Genomic DNA, 19,661 nt, shown 5'->3' with positions numbered 1-19,661 from the left:
GCGCCACTGGCAGGCTGCCCTACACATGGTCGATGTGTAATAATTTTTTACTGAATGGATGAATCCATGAATGAATAAATAGCTATCAGGCACTTTACACACATGACTCATTAATTCCACAATTAACTCATTGTATCCTCACAACTGCTCTGTTCCCATTTTAGAGAAGACTTAGGTGAGGCTGAGAGAGCTAGAAAGTAGTGGAGCTTAGATTCAATCTTGGGTCAGTCTGCCCCTAAAGTCACTGACCTCTACATAGCACCTGCTGCCTCCCAGCACCCAGTGGCCACAGTCAGGATTTAAATAGTCATTGGTTGTCAGACCACACTGCCCAACTTGAGCCTGGAGGTCACTGACTCAGCAGGCACTGGGGCCTTGTCGGCACCACCCACTTTGTAGTTTCTGCCCTTCTAAAGTCTTAGGCAGCTCTCCCTCCCACTCCCTTTTTGGCTTCCTTCCTTTCCAGAGAGGGAAGAGGACTAGGAATTATAGCCAAGGCAGCCCTTCTGAGGAAAACAATTCCGTGGTGAAAAGAGCCCAGTTCTGAGAGCAGAGAGACATGGATTTAAGTCCTGGAATGGAGACTGCCCCTCTTGGAGCTTCTGCGTCCTTGTTCTGGATTCTACCTGGGTTTCTGAACCACCTGTCATCCCTTATCCACTTCCTGATTCCTAGGCCCCCGGAAACAGCTCGGGTGCACCCCTAGGATCATTTTTCCCAGGAACCTTGGTGATTAACAATAGCTGGGGGGTGGCCTGTGCCTAAGTTTATGGTGACCAGAGAGATGGGGGACTGGCCTGGCACCTTCAAGTCCCTCCCTGGAGTGCTAAGGGGTTGGGGGAGGGAAGTCTCTCTCAAGGGACACCACACCTGGAAGGGAGAAATACGGGAATGGAAGCCAAAAGATACAGGTTTGAGTCCCAGGGTCGTTTCAAATTCCCTGGGTGACTCAGGGTAAGTCATTGAGTTTTCAGTTTTCTCTTCTGCAAAACGAGGACAGTATCTGCCTTACAAAGTTGCTCTAGAGAACTAACTGAGGTACAGGTGAATTTGTCACACTGATACCCAGCCTGCAACCTTTTATAATCGACAAGGAGCGCATATACACACTCATGCATGAATCCTTAACAAATACCCCAGGACACGAGGCAGATAAGACTGCTCTTACTTTGCAGGACAAACTGAGACTCAGGTAAGTTCAGAGAGCTGTCTGAGGTCGCAGAGTGCGGTGGCGGCTGAACCAGGGTCCAACTCACCGGACCCTGGCCTTTCAGAACCAGCTCCCAACCCCAGGACCCCTAGCCTCGCCCCGGACGGATCCTATCATAGCGGGCTGGAGCCTATGACTCACTCTCCCCACCCTACTTTTTGCCCGGCCTGAGACCGGGAGGGAAGGGATAAAACTACCACCAATTTTAGGGGTGTGCACAGAAAGTTCATAGGCTTGGCCCCTTCCTTCCACCAAAGGTACTGGTTATTTGGACTCTAACAAGACGAATTGGCCTCTCAATACACTTTGTACGCGTTTTTACACTTTCTTAGATGGGATTTTCCTACTTTGAATTTAGGAGTTGGTTTAGTTTAAAATCCACCCCCACTTCACTTGGTTTGCCCCTTGCTGTTTACTCCGATTACGGAAGTAGCTCGGGTGGAGCTCCCGGGACAGTACCCTTGAGTACGTCGTTTGCGTAACTATTTAACTGACATTCTACTCAGGCCAATGGAATGCCAGGAAGCCCCAGGCGGGTGGGGCAGAGAGCCAATCAGGGCGTTTGGCGGGGTGTGGCTGCGTCCTGGGGCGGGGAATCGCGTAATGGCGGACGCGGGCCGGGTTAGGGCGGCTGGGGGCGTAGCGCGCTGAGGGGGGTCTGGCTGTGTGGCAGCCCGCGACGCGGCCGGCGAGAACAGACCCCGTGCGGAGAAGGGCGGCTGGCCGGCCAGCCCCTCTGTTGCTGAGGGCGACCGCGCGAGACCAGGTGAGCATCAAGTCCCCGCGGGCTGGCCGGGCCGTGAGGCGCCGGGCCTGGTCGGGCCGCCCCTCCCAAGCAGCGCAGGGTCCTGGGGGAGTGGGTGCCGCGCCTCCTGCAGCAGACCGGTGAGCGGTCAGCGAGGGGTGGCGTCTTACAATACACTCACCTCCCCAGGGAGAGGTGTGCCGGAGATCCCCTAGGAGACTTGGAGGGGCCCGCGAGTCTGTGAAGCTGTGAAAGTGTCCCAGGCTGACCTAGCTCTGCCACCAGCTCGTCGTGTGACCTTGGGCAAGTCACTTCCCTCTCTGGGCCTCGTTTTACCCATTTGTAAAACGAAGGCTTTGAAGACAGATGTACATGAGTTGGATCCCAGACGTTGTCTGAGATCTTGGGCAAGTTCTTCTCCAGGCGGAGCCTCAGTTTCCATATCTGGACCATGAAGGCGTTGAAGTGCTCTTTGAGACCTCTGGCCTAAGTTGCAGAGTGGAGGAGAGGAGAGAGAGTGAGTGAGTGAGTGAGTGAGTGGGGGTGTGTGTGTGTGTGTGTACGTACGTACGTGTGTGTACAGGATGGTCTGCAGAGTAAGGAGGAGAGTTAGCTAAAGGGGCCCATTGAGGAAGGCTCTGGATGGACCCTAGGCTGTGATGAGGTGAAGTCCCGATGTCTTGGTCCTCCAGGATCCTGGAGCCTCTGAGATGGGGGAAGTTTTATACAGTTAGTTCTCCATAGAATCAGAGAAGAGGAAGGAATCCTTGGAGCCTTTTGGGGCTATGATTGAAATTTAGGCCCCAAAGAATTCAGGAGGGTTAGGAAGAGGAGGAGGGGGAACATTTATGGTGCTCCTCCTGTGCATCAAACATATGTTCTTTTTAAATTTTTACAGCCTCACTTGAGAATTTACACATAAGGAAACTAAGTTTCAGAGGAGTTAAGTAACTTGCCCGAGGTCACACAGTAAGGTACACAGCTTACCAACATTAAGGTGTTTCCTTTGACAGTCACTGGGCAAGGGGGAATTGTCCACTTAAAGGAAGTTTGCTTTGTCACAGATGGGGGGCAGGTTCGGGTCCCAGACACTTGAATTGACTTCTGGCACGGAGACAGGATGGGTCTCGATCTCTGGATGGTTAATTATAAGTACATCCCCTTTGTTCAGTCTGTGAGTTGGAAAGGACCATTACTAAATTGTAAGTCACTTTGAAGTGGGTCAGAACCTCAGAGAACTCAGTTTGAATCCTGACTGCATGGCCTGTGGAAGAAAGTTCACCAACTGTTGGTGCATAGACTTGACTCTTGGTTCAGAGCAGCGCTGGCTCAGTAGCTTTTTCTCTTCCCTAAGAAGGCCACGTTTTCCTGGGATGGAAGAAATTTCCCATTTGTGAGTGCAACCCAAAGTCTTCGGATTCCTGGGGTGAAAGTTTCAATAGCCGGCCTCTTGATTAAGTGAAATACTCCTTTCTTTGTGCTCCCTGTTATTTGACTTCTAGATGAGTGAAGATGGTGGACTTGGAGTGGGTACTATAGATAAATTGCAGCCCTTAATTTTTCCAAGCCTCAGAGCTTTTTGTTAATCAAAATGGTAGGACGGCAGTGTGTATTGTTCTCATATGTCAATGGTAGGGAAGAAAATTGGAAGAGGAAGTTGCTGAGAAAGAGGGCGTTTCTTAGCATTGGAGCCAATATGTATTTCTTTGTTTGAAATTCTAAAACCAGAAAAGCAGCAACTGAAGGAGGAAGGAAGGAAAACTGTGAAACTCTTCTTCGCTTTGAAATATCTTTAAGGACTGTTCTGTTGCCGTCCCCTGTCCAAGGCTCTGCTTTCACAGAAAAAGTCAATTGTAATTTGTTCAACGTTCAGAAGTTGTATTCTAGAATGAAAGAATTTTAAATCTTAAACTTTCTGAGATAATTTTTAAAAAATCAGAACCGAATATGTTGTTTATTAGTGGAAGATTGTTTCAACATAATTACCAATTGCAGTCTTTGGGTTTTGTTTTTTTTTAAACTGTGACTTAAATTAGTAGATTTCAATCTAAGAGGAATTGATCTAGATATTGCATAATGCAAATGTCCCCATCACCTGAAAAACAAGTAATGGTGTGTTTGTTTTTTGACGTTTGTTAAGTCTTTATAATGCTTTATTTACCGGATTGTGTATGTGTGAATAGTTAAGACACTGAATTTATTGCATGTAAAATCTACATTCACTCAGCATTAGTTACATTTTCTATGTAAGATTTAGTCTTAATTAGTATACCAGTCTACAGTACCTTGGGGCCAAAAAAAAAAAAAAAAAAAAACGGTTCTTGGGGCCAGCTGTGCTTCTGAAAATAGAATTTTTTGAATTTTGGAAAAGGAATATGATACGTATCCTGTATGTTATGTAACGTCCCAGAAAGGTGTGGGGCAGCACCTTGTAATCAAATGCATTACTATTTCTTCAGTAAAACATCAGAATGTCCACACCAACTGGGATAAATAAATACTATACATAGCCTCATGTCATTTCATGTCAGGATTTGCCTCCAAATGAATAATGAAAAACTTGTTTTTTATAGCCTTTTGGATTTTGGAATTGCAGTTAAGGGATTGTGGACCTTTATGGATAAAACTTATATGATGACAATAACAATTACAAGGACAAATATTGTAAACCAAGCTAATTTTAAAGTCACGGATCCTGGGGCTTCCCTGGTGGCGCAGTGGTTGAGAGTCCGCCTGCCAATGCAGGGGACGCGAGTTCGTGCCCCGGTCCGGGAAGATCCCACATGTCGTGGAGCGGCTGGGCCCATGAGCCATGGCCGCTGAGCCTGCGCGTCCAGAGCCTGTGCTCTGCAACGGGAGAGGCCACAGTAGTGAGAGGCCCGCGTACCGCAAATAAATAAATAAAAATAAAGTCACGGATCCTAAAAATAGTATTACATAGAAGACACATTTTTTCTTTCTTTCATGTGGCAGTCTTATTCTAATTAATATATGCCAATATTCATTTTTCCTTAAGTACCAAATTTTTCCTTTTAATACCATCATTGGGCCCTGTTTTAGATGTTTGAAGGACACCCTGCCCTCTTTTTTAAAAAAGTAATTTATAGGGTCTTGTGCTTCTCAATTTTTGTACAGCAGTTAAGAGAATTGTACCTTTTCCCATATAATTCAGAGAGAGACGAATCAGGTGAGGATCTGTAGATTCATGTTTGCAGAATTTTAAAGCTGATGTTCCCTTCCAGGTGGTCTTTAGTATAAAGTCATTACTGCTGGATGAGATTTAGATCAAAATTTTTTAATTTTTAATTTTTTAAGCCTCCACAATTTGTTCATCTTAGTAAGGAGTTTACTAAAATATATTTAGAGTATTGTTGTTGTTGTTGTTGTTTTTGTTGTACGCGGGCCTCTCATTGTTGTGGCCTCTCCCGTTGCGGAGCACAGGCTCTGGACGCGCAGGCTCAGCGGCCATGGCTCACGGGCCTAGCCGCTCCGCGGCATGTGGGATCTTCCCGGACCGGGGCACGAACCCGTGTCCCCTGCATCGGTGGGTGGACTCTCAACCACTGCGCCACCAGGGAAGCCCTAGAGTATTTTTTATTTCAAGTGTATGCTATTTGAAAAACTAGAGTTTACCAGTCTTATGAATTTGGGTGATTTCTTTAAATGGCCAAGGACCTCTAGGAGCAAATTTACAGAAATTCAGTCTACTCTTTGCTTTTCTTGGGCACTTCCACTATAGAGTGAGGTGGACTGCTATTGGAGGTTAAAGAATTATTTCTTCTCTTTATTTATTTATTAAAGAATATTTATTTATTCATTTGGCTGTGTCAGGTCTTAGTTGAGGCATATGGGATCTTTTATCGTGGCGTGTGGTCTTCTCTAGTTGTGGCGCGCGGGCTCAGTAGCTGCGGTGCTCAGGCTTTCTAGTTGTGGCACACGGGCTCTAGAGTGCGTGCGCTTAGTTGCCCCACTGCATGTGGGATCTTAGTTCCCCAACCAGGGACCGAACCCGCATCCCCTGAATTGGAAGGTGGATTCTTAACCACTGGACCACCAGGGAAGTCCCTGTTTCTTCCCTCACTCCCTCCCTCCCTTCCTTCCTTCCTTCTCTTTCTTTCCTATATATTTATTTATTTATTTATTTTTGGCTGCGTTGGGTCTTTGTTGCAGTGTGGTGCGCAGGCTTCTCATTGCGGTGGCTTCTCTTGTTGCGGAACATGGGCTCTAGGCATGCAGGCTTCAGTAGTTGTGGCACGTGGGCTCGGTAGTTGGGGCTCGCGGGCTCTAGAGTGCAGGCTCAGTAGTTGTGGCACATGGGCTTAGTTGCTCTGCAGCATGTGGGATCTTCCTGGACCAGGGCCCGAACCCATGTCCCCTCTATTGGCAGGCGGATTCTTAACCACTGCACCACCAGGGAAGTCCCTCTATTTCTTCTCTTTAAAAGAAGGCCCTTGACGGCATGAATTTGAGAGATTCTGGTCTTCAGGACCAACAACCACCTCTTTTGAGGGCCTCAGTTCATCTTCCTACTTGGGTTATCTCCATAGTTCCTGAGAATGGTACTTTCACTGTCTGGGTGATAGAAGGGGTATGGAACAGTGTATCAGGAGTTGCAGGTGCAGTTGGTGTGTGACTGGACTGGGGAATAAGAGCAGTTGTTATCCAGACTACCTCAGTTTTTTTTGTTTCATAAGGATTGATAATATTATAAAAGGGTTATGAATTAGTGAACAAACATACTATTACAATTTCCTCTGTTGTGACTGTGGATAAGCTCTTCAACACAAGAACTGTATTTTATACTTCTTTTGTATTCTTTAACGCCTAAAGGCCAGGGCATCAGACTTGTTGCATCAGAATTTACTATCAAAAAATAAATTATATCTGGGAACTCCTTTGTCAGTAAACAACCAGGGTTGAGAACCATTGAGGTAAGCACATGGTAGGTGTTCAATAAATATATGTTGATAAATTTGCTCTTGATTCTGGCATGAATTGGGTAGGGTGGAAGAGGACCCAGATTTTTTATAAAGTAAAATAGCTTTCCAGGATACCAACACGCATCCAACAGTTGGCAGATCTGGATCCATAGTCAGTTCATTGCTAGTTACTCTACCAGCATAACCACCCTGACTTTGTGATCTAGGCAAGATTGAATACAGTCTTGTCAACAGGCAACTGAAAGTTTTATTTAATCCTTGGGTAGTGGCCTTACTGATGAATAAGATTGGTTGAGGTGACAGTCGCTAAATTGAAAGAATTCTTGGGGATTTGGGTTGGGGAGGTAGGCTCCTGGGCACCAGCAGTGCCAAGGGAAGAAGCAAACAGTTATAATTTGACTGTGTCTCCAACACATAGCACAATGTATGGAACATAATTGGTGTTCCATAGTTTTTGTTGACTGAAAAAATGAATGGCTCTTTGTTTGAAAAGAGGCATATAAGTTGTGAAGTAAGTTGCTTCCTACTTATCCTTCAGAGCTGAACTAAGATGTCATCTGTTCCATGAATCATTCCTAGGAAAAGTTGAGTGACTCCCTTGTATGTCTTCTCCTTCATTAAAGCATCTATCAGGTATTGTCAAATCAGATATCAGACAAATTATAAAACTCTTTCCCCTACCTAATAATGAGCTCCATAAGGGCTGGGCTGTATTGTTCATTTTTGTATGACTGGTGTGCAACACAGAATAAAGGCTTTTTTTTTTTTTTTTTTTTTTGGGTCATGTGGCACATGGTATCTTCGTTTCCCGACCAGGGATTGAACCCGTGCCTCCTGCTTTGGAAGCGAGGAGTCTTAACCACCGAACTGCCAAGGGAAGTCCCAATAAAGGCAAAATAGATTCTAGTAATGTTTAATTTAGGCCTCTGTCTTCTACTTCATTCTTGTAGGCTTCTCTTTCTTCCAGTTCATGGTCTTTACTTTTCAGTTCAGATCAGCAAACATTTATTGAGAGGTAGGTCTTTGTTGGGCCTTGGGGTAGGGTTTCTTATCCTCGGTACTGTTGACATTTGGGCTGGATAATACCCTGTATTGTGATAGGCTGTGCTGTGCATTGTAGGATATTTAGCAGTATCTCTGACCTTTACCCACTACCTAGTATCACCCCCCCAACCCCCACCCCAGCTGTGACAACCAAAAATGTCTCCAGATATTGTCAAATGTCCTCTGGGGAGCAGAATTGCCCCCTGTTGAAAACTATGTCAAGGGTAGGGGTAGTGGGTTCATAGAGGGAAGTAAGTGTAGATGTCCTCACGTGTGTACTATCCTTTCATTTGTTCTTTCTGGTTATACAGTCTCTTGTCTCTGACTTTTGGATAAGAAAGAAAAATGAAGGAAATCAGCAGGTGACAGCCTTAAAAAAGCACCATTTTTTTTTCTGTCTAAACTTTATTTTATTTGGTTTAAATATATTAGAGCAGTACAGACAGCTGAATTATTTACACAGATTTTTGTAAATTCAGTTTCCACCACTGACTAGGTGGAGTAAAGAACTACTAGAATATTACTACCTTGAATAAAAGACTCAGCTTTTCTCAGAAAAGCTGTTTAACACCTAAAGAATAACCAGCATTTTTTTTTTTTTTTTTGGTGGTACGTGGGCCTCTCACTGTTGTGGCCTCCGGACGCACCCGCTCAGCGGCCATGGCTCAAGGGCCCAGCTACTCCGTGGCATGCGGGATCTTCCCAGACCAGGGCACGAACCCGCGTCCCCTGCATCGGCAGGCGGACTCCCAACCACTGCGCCACCAGGGAAGCCCCCAGCATTGGTTTTATAGAGAACTTGCCAGGACTTGTCAGGATTCTTCTCAGCTAACTTTTGAGCTTCATGGCTAAGATATAATACATCTTTTAGTGTTCCTACATAGATACTTTATAACTCTAAAAAACATGTTTAGCTAATGAGCATGTTTTTCTAAGCTCAGTATTTTTTGTGATAGGTAGATTGGTCAAGGCAGTGGTCCCAGTGGGCATTCATAAAATGATGACAGATTAGTAGTAACACTGGGGAACTTCACTCCTTTGGCCAGCCTTCTACAGTATAACATAATCATTCATGTCTTAGTCACCATTAAAGTGAAGTTGAATGAGTGTTTTTTTTTCCTGTTCCATTTGAAGTTATGAATAGTACTCTAGAGAATTCAAATGTATAGTTATGAATGGTATCTCAGAATAGTTACCATTTATGCAAGTGAGACACACTTCTTAACTTAGGAACCAAACAGAATTGAATTAGAAAAGAGAAGAATAGAAACAAGAATTGTTGAATGCTTGCAGAGGAAATAATGTTCAGATAAAGAAGTACCTCAGAAAACTTTGGTCTCCATCATGATTTCTATACACTAATAAAGAAAAACAGTTTGAGGTTGATGGGAGAGGCTATTAAACTTTGCCTATGATATTACCTTTCAAGCTGTTTTTCTTTTCTGGTAAAATATGGAAAAGCTTGAGACATAGTCTCTTAGTTATAAGATTAATTCTAGTTGAACCAGGTTAAGTTTCTTACTTTTTTTTTTTTTTAATTTTATTTTATTTTTGGCTGCATTGGGTCTTTGTTGCTGCGCACGGGCTTTCTCTAGTTGCGGCGAGCAGAGGCTACTCTTCATTGCGGTGCGCGGGCTTCTCATTGTGGTGGCTTCTCTTGTTGCGGAGCATAGGCTCTAGGCCTGTGGGCTTCAGTAGTTGTGGTTCGCAGGCTCTAGAGCGCAGACTCAGTAGTTGTGGCACACGGGCTTAGTTGTTACGTGGCATGTGGGATCCTCCTGGACCAGGGCTCGAACCTGTGTGCCCTGCATTGGTAGGTGGATTTTTAACTACTGCGCCACCAGGGAAGCCCAAGTTTCTTACTTTTAAATTTATTTATTTATTTTTGGCTGCATGGGGTCTTCGTTGCTACACATGGGCTTTCTCTAGTTGTGGCGAGTGGGGGCTGCTCTTCGTTGTGGTGTGCAGGCTTCTCACTGCAGTGGCCTCTCTTGTTGTGGAGCACGGGCTCTAGGCGCACAGGCCTCAGTAGTTGTGGTGTGCGGGCCTCAGTAGTTGCGGCATACGGGCTCAGTAGTTGCGGCTCATGGGCTCTAGAGCACAGGCTCAGTAGTTTTTGGCGCGCGGGCTTAGTTGCTCCACGGCATGTGGGATCTTCCCCAACCAGGGCTTGAACCCGTGTCCCCTGCATTGGCAGGCGGATTCCTAACCACTGCACCACCAGGGAAGTCCAAGTTTCTTATTTTTAGAATATAGAGGCCCTTTTGGGAAGAAGCAGTGGTTCAACTCAGTTCCAGTTTGAGTGAATATGTGTGTTTATATGCACACATACATACTTACACACATATTTATGATGTGGCTTACGGGGACATTTAAATTTTGTAATTGACATAGTAAAGTAATGAGCAATTCTTTTACCCTCAGCATTTAGAATTGAGACCTTTTTCTGCTGTGATTATGCCATTGTTCTAGCAAGTCCTCAGTCTAGAAAGCTTTCTTCAAATCGTATCTTGAGTAATTGTTTTTAACTGTGTAGAAGGAGGTCTTAGGTCATGTCCATGATGTTGCCTTCCATTCACAATTGAGAACTGTAAGTAAATTTCCCTTTTTAGAATACTGCTACTCTTTAAAGAATAGTTTTCCTGATAACAAAGCCATTTGTGGAATTATGAGAAGTATAAGACCAACTTTGCCCCCTTTATACCTTTAAAGTTCCTTCAACATTCATTGGGTGATAATTTGCAAAGCACAGTGATATGTATTGTTACAGTCCGTCCCCAGCATTGAGATAAATTATGTTATGCTACATTTTTTATTTTTATTTATTGCGACATGCGGGAATCTTTTAGTTGCGGCCTGCGGGATCTTAGTTGTGGCATTTGGGATCTAGTTCCCTGACCATGGATTGAATCCAGGCCCCCTGCTTTGAGATCTCGGAGTCTTAAACCACTGGACTACCAGGGAAATCCCAGTAGCTACATTTTATACAGATAAACAGGCTCAGAGAGGTTAAGTAACTTCCTTAAAGTCACTCAACTAATAAATAACAGATTTGAGATTGAACCCTGTCTTTTTCTTTTTAAAATGAGATTTTTTTAAAGGTAAGATTTACACACGGTAGAATGCATAAAAATGCAAGTATATAATTAGATGCGTTTTGACAAATGTAAAGACATGTGTGGCCAATACCCAATCAAGAGATAGAATGTTTCCATAACCTTCCAAAGTTCCCTCATACCCCCTTCCAGTCAGTCCCTGCTATCTTATAGGCAACCACTGTTGTGATTTCTATCCTCACATATTAATTTTTCCTGTTCTTCACTCATACAATATGCACGCTTGTGTCTGAATTCTGTTCAACATAAAGTTTTTGAGATTAATCCATGTTGATGTGTATATCAGTATCAACCCAAGCCTTTTGGTGCATATCTAGAGTTCTTTCCAACAAACTACAACTGCTCATTTGCTAATTCTTACTTCACACATCCTTTTTTTTTTTTTTTTTTTTTTTTTTGCTTTGGTATTTGCATGTAATTTACTTCCTTTTTCTAATATACTAGATGTATTTGTTTTTAAAATCGCTTCGAAATTACAAAAGTAATACATGATCATTGCAACAAATTACACAATTAGAAGTGAATAAAGCGTGAAAGTTTTCCTCAGATTTATTTTTATTTCTGCCTTTTTCCAATTATGAAAATGAGTGCTCTTTGTTTAAAAAAAAAAGCCAAATTCAAAAAATATGAAGCAGAGAATAAGAATCGCTCATAATCCCACTAGTTAGCATTTTGATATCTTTTCCTCTTTCTCTGCACTTTGTTTACCATGGCTGAGACCACAGTTGAGGGATTTTTAGGCTTCCCTACTTTAAAAAAATTTATTTATTTTTGGCTGTGTTGGGTCTTTGTTGCTGCATGCAGGTTTTCTCTATTTGCAGCAAGCGGGAGCTACTCTTTGTTGCGGTGCAGTGCACGGGCTTCTCATTGCGGTGGCTTCTCTTGTTGCGGAGCACAGGCTCTGGGCACACAGGCTTCAGTAGTTGTGGCTCGCGGGCTCTAGAGTGCAGGCTCAGTAGTTGTGGCGCACAGGCTTAGTTGCTCCGTGGCATGTGGGATCTTCCCGGACCAGCGCTCGAACCCATGTCCCCTGCCTTGGCAGGTGGATTCTTTTTTTTTTTTTTTTAAGAAATTTCAGTTTTATTTTTATTTTTATTTTTATTTTTATTTTTTTATTTTTTATTTTTGCTATACGCGGGCCTCTCACTGTTGTGGCCCCTCCCGTTGCAGAGCACAGGCTCCGTATGCGCAGGCTCAGCGGCCATGGCTCACGGGCCCAGCCGCTCCGCGGCACGTGGGATCCTCCCGGACCGGGGCACGAACCCGTGTCCCCTGCATCGGCAGGCGGACTCTCAACCACTGCGCCACCAGGGAAGCCCCCTGGCAGGTGGATTCTTAACCACTGCGCCACCAGGGAAGTCTGAGGCTTCCCTTCTTATATTAGGTTTCTCACATCCTCATTAATCAGTTCTTATTATTTCAGTGTTCATGCTTGTGGCCACCCTAAATCTGAGTATCTACCTGGCAGTGTGACCTTGGCTGGGCTGGGCTCATCAAGCAAACTGTACACTCCTTCATCACTCACCTTATTCTTGCATACCCAACACCCAACATTTCTTGCAAAGTAGGAGGCAGTTAGTTCTGTGGTTATGAGTATAGATTCTGGAGTCAGTCCATCTGTCTTCAAATGTAGGCTCCTCCACTTACTAGCTCTGTATGTACCCTTAGGCAATGAATCTCTTAGCTTCAGTTTTCTCATCTGTAAAGATGGGGACCTGGCTAATTTTACTGTAAAATATGGAGCATATCTCAAAGGATTTTAGAAGGATTAAATGACATCATTACTTAGTCCATTGCTCAAATAATGTTAACAGTTGTTATAAATTAAGACAATCAATGGCATGTTTGGTTGGATATGTCATCTATCTAGCCCAGAGTTCTGCTGCTTGTGGGAAAGGGATGAAAATGTCAACTTCAAAATTTAGGGCTATGTTGCCTAAAGTTTATAATTTCTCTTAGGAAGGAGGTTCTTATGGAAATGTTGCCTATGAGTTTATCTAGACTATCTTTGAATTATTTTTTCTTACATTCTGTACTCCCTATCTGAGTAATGAGTTTTATTACTTTATACACTGGATTGGGCAGTAAACTATTACTTTTTATTAGTCCTAATAAAAGTAGTAAGTGTATACTATGTGTCAGGCATTGTGCCTATTTCTATCCTCATAGCAATCCTTCAAATTAGTTATTTACAGATGAGAAAAGCGAGGCTCAAAGAAATTAAGCAACATGTGCACTGTCACACAGCTAAACCTACTGGGATTAGAACTCAGTTCTTTCCTCCCTCCACTTCCTTTCCCTTCCTCTTACCTCTTCCCTTCCCTTTTTCTACATAAAACTTCTGTCTTTGTGATTCTAAAACCTAGGTTTAAAATTTTTTTTTAAATATACTTTATTGTTTCTTTAGATTTCTAACTACATTGTAACTTCTAAAATTTGATGCAGTCTCTACCATTTCACACCCTTTTTGTTTCATACTAATGTGTCCTTTATATATCTATATTAAAAAATATGTATGCATACATAAGCTTCTCTGTTCTTTGGTCTTTTGGGATACCTTTCTAGGCCTTATGTATCTATTTTACCTTTTTTGTGCTATGATGGCCACAACTGCACATTCTATTCTAGGTACAGATATGCTTTGGTTTGTACAAGGGCAGGATAATGTGTTCTCTGTTTTCAAAGCCTTCGTAATAACAACCAGCATTTTGTTGCCTTTTTGCAGCTGTATTCAGCATAAGTCCAGGGACTCTGAAACCCTTTTCTTGTATTGTAACAGGTAGCTTTATAGCTCATCATCTGATAATTATAATTTGGACTATTTTTCCATTACTGCATTACCTTATTTTTGTCTACATGGAAGCTATTTTCCACATTTCTCAACACACAACTTTGTACCATCATATTTCTAGCTACTGTTTTAGAGTCATCTGCAAACTGGGAAGATGTCACTAGACAGTTTTTTCTTTTTTTTGCGGTACGCGGGCCTCTCACTCCTGTGGCCTCTCCCGTTGCGGAGCACAGGCTCCGGACGCGCAGGCTCAGCGGCCATGGCTCACGGGCCCAGCCGCTCCGCGCCATGCGGGATCCTCCCAGACCGGGGCACGAACCCGTATCCCCTGCATCGGCAGGCGGACTCCCAACCACTCCGCCACCAGGGAAGCCCTAGACAGTTTTTTCTAGATAATTTCTAAAAATGTTACTTGTGATAGGTTTCAGCATTAATCCTTGGGGGACCCCTTTGTTCATACATCTTTATCTAGAGAAGGTACTATATCAGAACACTCTTATTTCTGTTTCTAAATGAAGTCTCTGGGGAAAAAAAATTAGTCTTCTTAAATAATATTTATTTACTGTTTTCAGTTGCCTTTGGAAGAGTTTTTTTTTTTAAATTTTAATTCTGTTTAATTTACATTATATCACGTATCCTCTCACTTCAGATATGCATATGTTTTACCTGAAACCTTGCCAACAGTAGGTTCTCTGTAAGGCTTTGATATATTAAATGTTCAACAATAAGATAATGCCCAGTATTGGGTTATTAGTTTAACATTCAACAAATAATTACTGAGTATATGTTATGTGCCAAATACGAAGAATACAACTCAGTGACTATGAGAGGCAAGGTCCCTGCTCTCATGCAGTTTAAGAAGCCTTGGGTAGACAATAAACAAATAAACACAAATAAAATATTGAAAGATTGTGATATGTTAGGAAGAGAATAAAATAGGGTGCTATAATAGAGATAATAGAGGAACTTAGAGATGGTCAGGAAAGGCTTCTCTGAGGAGGTGACAAACCAAAACTGAAGAATGAAAAAGAATGAGCCAAATGAAGAGGTGAGGAAAGAGTTCCAACATAGAAGGAACTAAGAGCAAAGGTATTTCAAAGCTTTGTAAGACTGATAAAGGAGTTTTATTTTTAAGTAAAATGGGAAGTCTTGGTGAGTTTTTTTTTAAAATTGAGGTACTTGAAAAGTTTTTTTTTAACTTTTTTTTTTTTTTTTGGTGGCCGCACTGCGAGGCTTGTGGGATCTTAGTTTCCTGACCAGGGATTGAACCCAGGCCTTCGCAGTGAAAGCATGGAGTCCTAACCACTGGACCGCCAGGGAATTCCCTAAAAAAACTTTTTTTTTTTTTTTTTTTGCGGTACGCGGGCCTCTCACTGTTGTGGCCTCTCCCGTTGCGGAGCGCAGGCTCAGCGGCCATGGCTCACGGGCCCAGCCGCTCCGCGACATGTGGGATCTTCCCGGACCGGGGCACAAACCCGCGTCCGCTGCATCGGCAGGCGGACTCTCAACCACTGCGCCACCAGGGAAGCCCTAAAAAAACGTTTTAATGCAAAATTTCAAGCATATATAAAAGTAAATGGTATAATGAACCCCTGTGTATCTGTTTCCTAACTTCAACAATTATTAATGCATGACTAATCTTTTTTCTAATATCCTATCTCCTCCCCTAATGTTATTTTTTCAACAGTTAATGTAGCTTTTATTAATTTTTATTTTTTAAGCTTTGAGATATAATTGACAAACAAAAATCTTGTATATTAAGGTATACAACATGATAGTTTGATACATGTAAATGTTGTGAAATGATTAACCACAATCAAGCCAATTAACACATATTGATACATCACCTCATGTAGTAACCATATTGATGCATCACCTCAAGTAGTAACCATTAATAATGTAACTTTTATTTAAAATTACTATCTAGCCTGTAGACTGCAGCAGTTTAAATACTTGAATTAACAGTGCTTTCGTTTCATTTTTACAACAGTTTTATTGAGATATTATTGGCATACAATAAACCCCATACATTTAAAATATAAAATTTGATAAGTTTTGACATATGTATATATACCATTAAAGCCACCACCATAATCAAGATAATGAACATATTCATCACCCCTAAATCTTTCCTCCTTTGTAATCACTCCCTCCTGCTCCGATGCCTCCCCCCACACCCCCAGGCCATAGGCAACCACTGATCTGCTGTCTATCACTATAAATTATTTTGAATCTTCTAGAATTTTATATGATCATACAGTATGTGCTCATTGACGGGGGCGGAGGTCTGGTGTCTTTCATTTGGGATAATTATTTTGAGATGCATCCATGTTGCAAGTTTCACTAGTTGCTGAGTAATAATGCATTACATGAATATGGTAATTTGTTCATCCATTCACCTGTTGCTGGACATTTGGGTGGTTTCCAGTTTGGGGCTGTTACAAATTAAGCTGCTGTGAACATTTGTGTACAAGTCTTTTTGTGGACATTTTTTTTAAATTAATTAATTATTTGTTTATTTATTTCTGGCTGTGTTGGGTCTTTGTTGCTGTGCGCAGGCTTTCTCTAGTTGTGGTGAGTGAGGGCTACTCTTCGTTGTGGTGCTCGGGCTTCTCATTGCGGTGGCTTCTCTTGTTGCAGAGCACAGGCTCTAGGCATGCGGGCTTCAGTAGTTGCAGCACACGGGCTCAGTAGTTGCGGCATGCAGGACCTAGAGTGCGCAGGCTTCAGTAGTTGTGGTGTGCAGGCTCAGTAGTTGTGGCGCATGGGCTTAGTTGCTCCACAGCAGGTGGGATCTTCCCGGACCAGGGATCGAACCCGAGACATTTCTTTTTAATTTTTAAAATTGAAATACAATTTACATGCCAAACAATTTGCCATTTAAAGTATGGAATTCAGTGTTTTTTAGTATATTCACAAGGTTATGCTGTCATCACCACTGTTTAATTCCAGAACATTTTTATCACCCCAGAAAAAAAACCCATACCTATTAGGAGTCACTCTCCATTCCCCCCTTCCCATGCCCTACACAACCATTAATCTACTTCCTATGTCTGTGAATTTGCCCATTCTGGACAATTTCATATAAATTCAGTCATATAATATGTGGTCTTTTGTAATTGGCTTCTCTCACTTAGCATAATGTTTTCAAGCATTCATCATGTTGTAGGCTTGTATCAATACTCCGTTGTATGGATGTAACACTTTTATTTATCTATTCATCAGTTGATGGACATTTCAGTTGTTACTACTTTTTGGCTGTTATGAATAACGGTGCTATAGCATTCTTGTACAGATTTTTTGTGTGGACATATGTTTTCATTTCTCTAGAGTATGTACCTGTGAGTGGATTTGCTGGGTCATATGATAACTCTTTTTGAGGAACTGCCAGACTGTTTTCCAGTGTAGCTGCACTATTTTATTTTATTTATTTATTTTTATTTTTTTGCCGTACGCGGGCCCCTCACTGCTGTGGCCTCTCCCGTTGTGGAGCACAGGCTCCGGACGCGCAGGCCCAGCGGCCATGGCTCACGGGCCCAGCTGCTCCGCGGCACGTGGGATCCTCCCAGACTGGGGCACGAACCCGCGTCCCCGGCATCGGCAGGTGGACTCCCAACCACTGCGCCACAAGGGAAGCCCATGCTGCACTATTTCACATTTCCACCAACAGTGTGTGATTCCAGTTTTTCCACATCCTCACCAGTATTTCTTATCTGTTTTTTTGATGATAGCCATCCTAGTGGGTGTGAAATGATATCTCGTGGGTGGTTTTTTGTGTGTTATTTATTTATTTTTTTGAAGTATAGTTGATTTAACAATGTTATGTTAGTTTCTGGTGTACAGCAAAGTGAATCAGTTATACATACATATATATGTATATTCGTTTTCCGATTCTTTTCCATTATAGTTTATTACAGGATATTGAATATAGTTCCCTGTGCTATACGGTAGGATCTCATTGTTTATCTATTTTATTTTAATATTCACTTATTTTATTTATTTACTTATTTTTTGGCTCTGTCGGGTCTTAGTTGCAGCATGCGGGATCTTCGTTAAGGCGTGTGGGATCTTTTGTTGTGGCGTGCAGGCTTCTCTAGTTGTGGAGTGCGGGTTTTCTCTTCTGTAGTTGTGGCACGCAGGCTTTCTCTTCTCTAGTTGTGGCACGCAGGCTGCAGGGTGCGTGGGCTCTGTAGTTGCGGCGTGCAGGTTCCAGAGCTCCTGGGCTCTGTAGTTGGCAGCACGTGGGCTCTCTAGTTGAGGCGCGCGAGCTCAGTAGTTGTGGCACACTGGTTTAAGCTGCCCCATGGCACGTGGGAACCTAGTTCCCCGATCAGGGATCGAACCCACGTCCCCTGCATTGGAAAGCAGATTCTTTACCACTGGAACACCAGGGAAGTCCCTGTTCATCTATTTTATATATAGTAGTTTGTATCTGCTAATCCCAAACTTCTAGTTTATCCTCCCCCCAGTATCTCATGTTTTGATTTCCATTTCCCTAATGACTAGTGATGTTGAGCACTTTTCATGTGTTTGTTGGCTATTTGTGTATCTTCTTTGGAGAATGTCTATTTAAATGTTTTACCCATTCATAAGTAGGTTCATTCATCCTTTTATTATTGAGTTGTAATAGTTTTATATATATTCTGGGTACAAGTCCCCTATCAGATATGATATGTACATATTTTCTTTTCATTTCTGTGGGTTGTCTTTTTACTTTCTTTTTTTTTTTTTTTTTTTTTTTTTTTTTTTTTTGCGGTATGCGGGCCTCTCACTGTTGTGGCCTCCCCCGTTGCGGAGCACAGGCTCCAGACGCGCAGGCTCCGGACGCGCAGGCTCAGCGGCCATGGCTCACGGGCCCAGCCGCTCCACGGCATATGGGATCCTCCCAGACCGGGGCACGAACCCGTATCCCCTGCATCGGCAGGCGGACTCTCAACCACTTGCGCCACCAGGGAGGCCCCTGTCTTTTTACTTTCTTGACCATGACCTTTAAAACACAGAAGTTTTTCAGTTTTGGTGAAGTATAGTTTATCTATTTTTTCTTTGTTGTTTGTGCTTTAGGTGTCGTATCTAAGAAACTATTGCCTAATCCAGGATTGCGAAGATTTACACCTGTGTTTTCTTTTAAGAGTTTTATACTTTTAGATCTTATATTTAAGTCTTTGATCCATTTTGAGTTAATTTTTAGTATGGTGTTAGGTAGGGGCTCAACTTTATTATTTTTTTTAAAGAATTTTAAAAAATTATTTATTTTTTATTTTGGCTGTGTTGGGTCTTCATTGCTGCACGTGGGCTTTCTCTAGTTGTGGCGAGTGGGGGCTACTCTTCGTTGTGGCGTGCAGGGTTCTCACTGCGGTGGCTTCTCTTGTTTTGGAGCACAGGCTCTAGGCGCACAGGCTTCAGTAGTTGTGGCATACAGGCTCAGTGGTTGTGTCTTGTGAACTCTAGAGCGCAGGCTCAGTAGTTGTGGCACACGGGCTTAGTTGCTCTTCAGCATGTAGGATTTTCCCGGACCAAGGATCGAACTCATGTTCCCTGCATTGGCAGGTGGATTCTTAGCCACTGCACCACCAGGGAAGTCCCGGGGTTCAACTTTATTCTTTTGCATATGAATATCCAGTTGTCCCAGCACCATTTATTGGAAAGATAAGTTGTTCCCCATTGCATTTTCTTGGATCCTTTTCCAAGATAAATTGACCATAAATGTATGGGTTTATTTTGGGGTTCTCAGTTCTATTCCACTGATCTGGATGTCTGTTCTTAATGCCAGTATCACACAGTCTTGATTACTGCAGCTCTTTTGTAAGTTTTTTTT

General features: G+C 42.8%; 1 protein-coding gene across 1 annotated transcript in view; it reads left to right on the top strand.

Moving 5' to 3' along the window:
• The first annotated feature begins 1,805 nt into the window (after window positions 1-1,805).
• The window catches only part of WASF2 (WASP family member 2), a 72,621-nt gene continuing 54,765 nt past the window's right edge, over window positions 1,806-19,661 (top strand). The window contains exon 1 of the mRNA XM_060089239.1: window positions 1,806-1,976. The gene's annotated coding sequence lies outside the window, so the exon portion shown is untranslated. The remainder of the gene's footprint in view (window positions 1,977-19,661) is intronic.

Source organism: Mesoplodon densirostris, chromosome 2 (genome assembly GCF_025265405.1).
Source record: "Mesoplodon densirostris isolate mMesDen1 chromosome 2, mMesDen1 primary haplotype, whole genome shotgun sequence".
Taxonomy (NCBI): Eukaryota; Metazoa; Chordata; class Mammalia; order Artiodactyla; family Ziphiidae; genus Mesoplodon; species Mesoplodon densirostris.
The sequence above is the reverse complement of the archived record's forward strand: the minus strand, read 5'-3'. Positions and strand labels throughout refer to the sequence as shown.